A 6,157-nucleotide genomic window follows, 5' to 3' on the forward strand; every position below is an offset into this window, starting at 1 on the left:
TGGCTTAGCCAAGTCTGCTTCCCTTCTTATTTTATTCCCCTTGTGCTTAAGTTCAAAGATCTCTGAATTCTATACACTAGAGTAGAATCTGGGTGTGGTTGTTTTAAGATATATCCATAAGTTTTGACATTCTTCCCTTCAAGTAGAGCCTAATTCTTCCCTTGAGTGTGGGCTGCACTTAGTGAGTAGTTTTTAACTAGTCTCCCTCCTCCCCAGCTCCATGCAACTACTAATCTACTTCTGTGCTATTTCCAGACACCTCATATAAATGGACTCATACAATATTTGGTCTTTTGTAACTAGTATTTGCCACTTAGCATGATATTTTCAAGGTTAATTGATGTTATAGCATGTATCAGCACTTTACTCTTTTTATTACTGAATAATATTTCATTATATGGCTATATCACATGTTATTTATTCATTCATCAGTTAATGGACATTTTATTGTTTCCACTTTTTGGCTGTTTTGAGTAATGCTACTATGAACATTTACAAACAAGTTGCTACCTGGATATGTTTTCATTTTTCTTGAGTATAGATCTAGGAGTGAAATTTCTGGGCCACAGGGCAAATCTACGTTTAACATTTTGAAAACTGTTAAACTGTTTCCTCAGCAGCTTCCCCATTTCTACCAACAGGCATTTCTACCAATGCCTGACAGTTCCCCAACTTGTCCACATCACGACCAAGACTAGTTATTATCTATATTTTTCTATTATAGCCATCCTGGTGGGTATAAAGTGGGATCTCTTGTGCTTTTGATCTGCATTTCCCTAGTGGTGAGTTGAGTATTTTTCATGTCTTTTTTGTCTATTTACAGATCTTCTCTGAAATATCAGATCCTTTGCCCATTTTAAAAATTGGGTTCTTTTTATTGTTAATTGGTAAGTATTCTTTATATACTTTAGATACAAGTTCCTTATCAAGTATGTGATTTTCAAATATTTTCTCACATTCTGTGGGTTGTTTTTTCACTTTTTACTGGTGTTCTTTGAGCCACTGAAAGTTTTTTATTTAGATGAAGTCCAACTTAACTATGTTTTTCTTTTGACTCTTGTGCTTTTGATGTCACGTCTAAAAAGATTTTAGTTAATGCAAGGTCATTATTTACTTTTTTTTTTTCCTCAGAGTTTTATAGTCTCAGTGCATACATTTACGTCTATGAACCATTTTGAGTTAGTCTTTATGTATGGTATAAGAAAGGGGTAACAGCTTCATTCTTTTGCATATGGCTATTCAGTTGCCCTAGCACCACCTGTTGAAAAGACTTCTTTTGCCATTGAATTTTCTTCGCACCCATGTTGAAAATCAATTCACCATAAATTTAAAGTTTATTTCTGAATTCTCAATTCTATTCCATTGGTCCATATATCTATCCTTATGCCAGTACAACATTGTTTTGATTATCGTACCTTTGTAGTAAGTTTTGAAATGGGAGAATTAGGAGCCTTCCAACTTTGATCATCTTGTTTCAAGACTATTTTGGCTATTTTGTGTCCCTTGCATTTTCATCTGCATTTTAGGATCAGCATGTACATTTATACAAAGAAGGCAGCTCAGATTTTGATAGGGATTACACTGAATCTGTAAATCAACTTTAAGAGTATTGTCATCTTAGTATTTTCTGATCCACAAACATGAGATGTCTTTCCATTTATTTAAGTCTTTAATTTCCTTCAACAACGTTTTGTAGCTTTCAGTATATAAATTCTTCATCTCTTTCATTAAACTTATGCCTATTTATTCTTTTTGATGATTTTGTAAATGAAATTTTCTTAATTTCACTTTTGTATTGTTCAATGCTAGTGTACAGAAATATGATTGATAGTTGTATATTGATCTTGCATCCTACATCTTTGTGGAACTTTTTTTATTATTCCTAATAGTTTTCAGTGGATTCCTTAGAATTTTCTGTATACGAGATCATGTCATCTGCATGGTTTTACTTCTTCCTTTCCAATCTGATGGTTTTTATTTCCTTTTCTTGCCTAACTGCCCTGGCTAGAACCTCCAGTACAGTGTTGATTGGAAGTGGCAAGAGTAGACATCTTTATCTTGTGTCTGGTTCTTAGGGAGCCATCAGTCTTTCACCATTAAGAATGATGTTAGCTGTGAGCTTTTCATAGATATCTTTTATTAGGTTGAAAAAAGTCCCTTCTATTTCATAGTTTGTTGAAAAAAATTTTTTTTTCAGTCATGAAAGGGTGTTGGATTTTTATCAAATGCCTTTTCTGAGTCCATTACGATAATCATGTCACTTTTGTTTTTTCTTCTATTGGTATGGTGTATAATGTTAATTAATTTTCAAAAGTGAAACCAACCTTGCCTTTCTGGGATAAATCCTACTTTGTGTGTAATTCTTTTTGTGTGTTGCTAAATTTGGCTTGCTAGTATTTTGTTGAAGATTTATTAAGTTTTTAGTTGGTATTTCCTAACTTTTTAATAGTGGATTAAGTATAATGTATGCAAGTACAATTAGTTAAATCATTGCATTTTAGCATTCACTGAGTGTTAAAGATAATCCATAAGGTCTTGACACATAGTGATTATATGTTGCTGAAGCAATGGATTTTGCTGAAGTATATATTTAAATCATATGCTACAAGACCAGTGTAAAGAGTGTCACTTAGCTAGTGAGACTAGCCAAAAAGTAAGCTTCCAAATCCCCAGATGCCTTTATTCTCTAATTTAGTTTTGTTAGGCATTTGGGGGCAAAACTATATGCTAGAGTTGCATACCTCATCTGAAGCCCGTTCCTTTCAGTGTCCAATTTTGGTACAGAGGCATATGAAAGCACGCTAAACACCTGTCCAAAATCGAGAAAAACTGAAAAGATTTAAAACATTATTGGAATCTCTCAAAGAATATCAAATGCGATCTGATTCAAGTTCCATAAAAAAAAATTTTAGAAACCTTTTTCCATTTCTTTCACATTCAGTCTCCCATAGGAACCCATATTTGAGGTCTTCTTTTTTCCCCCATTCTCTGCTTTTCTGTATCCATTCATTTTACCTTTTAGTAGAGAAACTGCACATTTGTGACCCGTAGGCCAAATTTGGTCTATGTGTGCATTTAATTTGATAAAACATTTTAAATACAAATTTAATTAGTTTGCAAGATTTATAAATTAGGAAATGACACATAAAAATCTATGTATCTGATTTCTCTTGAAAAATTTGAGTTCGAAAAAAAAGAAAAATTGGAGTTTGGTAAAATGTTGCCTTCATTTTACTACTGGCTGGCAGTGAATAGTGACTGCCTCCTTCAAATATGATTATTTTCTTCTAGTTTGCTGCGGTCTTTACCATTCCCTATTGTATTACACATGGCCAATTTTACTATTTATGATACAGGCTTAGCCTCTGTAGATATTGGAATTTATGACATTTTAATGCTATCCTTTTTAATATATATTAACTACGCTCTCTCAGATTCCTTCCAATTCTGCAACTTTTTCTATTTATTTTACTGAATAGTATAACAAAAGTTCTGAAAGCCCCACAGGATCCCCTGAGCAATGTCTAGAGTCCAGAGATAAGCTATGGCCTTTTGGGCCCTATAAACATATTAAAATACCTGTGGAGACCGCTATCTGATGAAAACAAAGGGGAAATCCAAACAACTGGTTACACTAACTTTGTATATGCAAGACCTGTTTCAGGGAAGAAAAGCCCATCTCCAAGAGAGAATAAAGGGGGAAAGTGGTGGGCAGTCTGTGCCTACTGCTGTTAGCTAAGTAGAGATTTACAAAATTGGGCCTTTCTGGAAAAAGGAAGAGGAGATAGGGAAAGAAAAGAGATATTACAGTAACATCAATAGGACCAATGAAAAGGAATTATAATGTCAATGACTTAACATAAATGACATACATACCTCAACTAATGAATTAAGAGCTGTTATTTTCTCTGGAAGTGGTTCCTGTAGGGTTATGTAAATCCTTAACTGTGGGGGAAAAAAAACACCTTGTGCTTATTTCAGTCTGTTTCTTTACTTGACCCTTTAAATCTTTATTTGTATTTCTTAAAGACCTCAATTATCTTAGAACAACTGGGACAACTTATAGTATTTAATATTTACTACAATTAATCTTTCTAAAGCACAAGAACTCCTCACCCTCTTGGTTTTTTTAAGGGAAAGGGCAGAGAGAAAGAGAGAGAGAGAGGGAGAGAGAAAATCTTAAGCAGGTTCCATGCTGGGCAGAGCCCAACTCAGGGCTAAATCTCATGACCGTGAGATCATGACCTCAGCTGAAATCAAGAATCAGATGCTTAACCAACTGAGCCACCCACCAGGCACCGTCTCCATCCTCTTCAGTAGTGACAAATTCAGTTAAAAGGTCAACCTAAAAACAAGACTACATAAATCAAAAACTGCATTTGGAGTACATGTACATGTTTGGGTTACTGGATTACACTTCAGTAATCCTCTACCTAACAAGAGAAAGTAGCAATATGTATGTGATTCACAAAATAGAGTGAAGGCTGGTTTCCTAAACACGACTCTATATTCATAATTATATAATTGGCCTCAGTTTCTTTTTAACCAGTACTCTGTAAAAAAAAAAAACAAAAAAACAGACCTACTTAATAATAATAATTAATTCTTGATTGGTTACACTATTATGATGTCAGATAGAACCCAATAATTTGAACCAAAGTAGGTTAGCATAGTACACTTCAATGAAGTCACTATAGTATATAGAAGAAAATTATATTTTATCATTTATTCATTTGTGTTCTTACTTCAAGACTATTTGTTAATATTTGAAATGTGGAGAAAAGAAAACAGTATGTATAAACACAATCATATACAGACTCAGAACAGTTAATAATATGAAGTTCTTAGTTTGTCAAAATGAGCAATCTTTTAGAATTTCTAAAAGAAAGAAAGTTTTATTTCATCCCAAGTTAGGACAGCTTCCCAGGATGCACAATCATCATAGAGAGTGCTCCAGGGAAGGAATATTTTGTGTAGGGTCTACATAAAAAGTTACAAATCATTAGATAAAAGACATTCCAGAAAATTACCTAATCTTAAGCTTTTGGTACATGCAGGGCTGTATGACCTTAATCTTATGGGAACCAGGGAGGTTTTTGTTTTGCTTTTTTAAACTCTTTATGATTGAAATGCTCTTTTTTAGGTTGTTTGTAAACAAAGCAGATGTACAATGTGTACTCAAGGCAGAAACAGAGCCCATGCTTTGAGATTTTGCTGACTCTGGTAAATGTATGGCTTCCCTGAGAGCCCGTGAGCAGGACACAAACACTGAAAGTTGAGGATTCCCTTTATTGTATCAACTCCTGACCTACAGTAAAGCCCCAGTAAATGTTGGCTGTAATTTTTACAATCATCACTAATATTGTCTTCTATAGGGCTCTTTACAGTGCCTTGCCTCACAGGCACCTGAAGTTTAGAATACTGGACCCTTCCCCTTCCCCTCCCTGCCTTTAGCATACATTTGGCCAAATCTTCCTCTTACACAACTGGACACAGATGGTTGTTGGACACCTATCATTTTCCTACTGTCCGAACTGGTTTTTGAAAACCCTAAAATAGCAAATCTTGTTGGCTGCAAACCCCAGGGACAACAATTGTGTAACAGCTAATGCCTTGCCCCATTTTTCCTGTTCCAACTCATGTGCCCTGTTCCCCAGTACCAGTCAAAGGTGCATTAGATTTCGTATCTAACCACAAATTCTCATCAACCTAGAAATCTTAGTTTATCTACAAAGAAAACGACCTGGTGAGAAAAGGGAGATTCCCTTCATTTAACATTCAAAGAACTACAAAACAAACAAACAACACCTCACCTGCAAGGTGAGCCTACTGAAACGGGAGTATAGCATACTCAAAATTCTACCCAGTTACTGGACAACGACCTTCGAGCCACTCCTGCTGCTGCGACTACGCTACAACTGCTGCCCTTCTTTCAGAGTCCTTACTACATTCCCTCTTCCTTTGCTCTCCCAACTCTTTCCCAGACTTCCGTTCGAACTTCCCGGGCAAAGCAGAACCCACCAATCACAAACGTCTTTCCTAGGGCCACGCCCCCATCGCCCCCTCTGGGAGCCGAGTCGGATTTCGTGCACACCCCTCCTTCCCTTACGCACGCTGCGCGCGGACGTCGGCCTCTGACGCCGTCGTCGCCCCCGCG

At 35.9% G+C, this 6,157-nt stretch overlaps 1 protein-coding gene across 1 annotated transcript in view; it reads right to left on the minus strand.

Moving 5' to 3' along the window:
• FTCDNL1 (formiminotransferase cyclodeaminase N-terminal like) overlaps positions 1-6,030 on the minus strand; it is a 171,730-nt gene extending 165,700 nt beyond the window's left edge. Inside the window, exons 1-3 of the mRNA XM_042995018.1 lie at positions 5,814-6,030; positions 3,877-3,945; positions 2,742-2,829 (exon numbers count right to left, since the gene is read on the minus strand). The gene's annotated coding sequence lies outside the window, so the exon portion shown is untranslated. The remainder of the gene's footprint in view (positions 1-2,741; positions 2,830-3,876; positions 3,946-5,813) is intronic.
• Between the last annotated feature and the right edge of the window lie 127 nt (positions 6,031-6,157).

This window comes from Panthera tigris, chromosome C1 (assembly GCF_018350195.1).
Source record: "Panthera tigris isolate Pti1 chromosome C1, P.tigris_Pti1_mat1.1, whole genome shotgun sequence".
Lineage (NCBI taxonomy): Eukaryota > Metazoa > Chordata > Mammalia > Carnivora > Felidae > Panthera > Panthera tigris.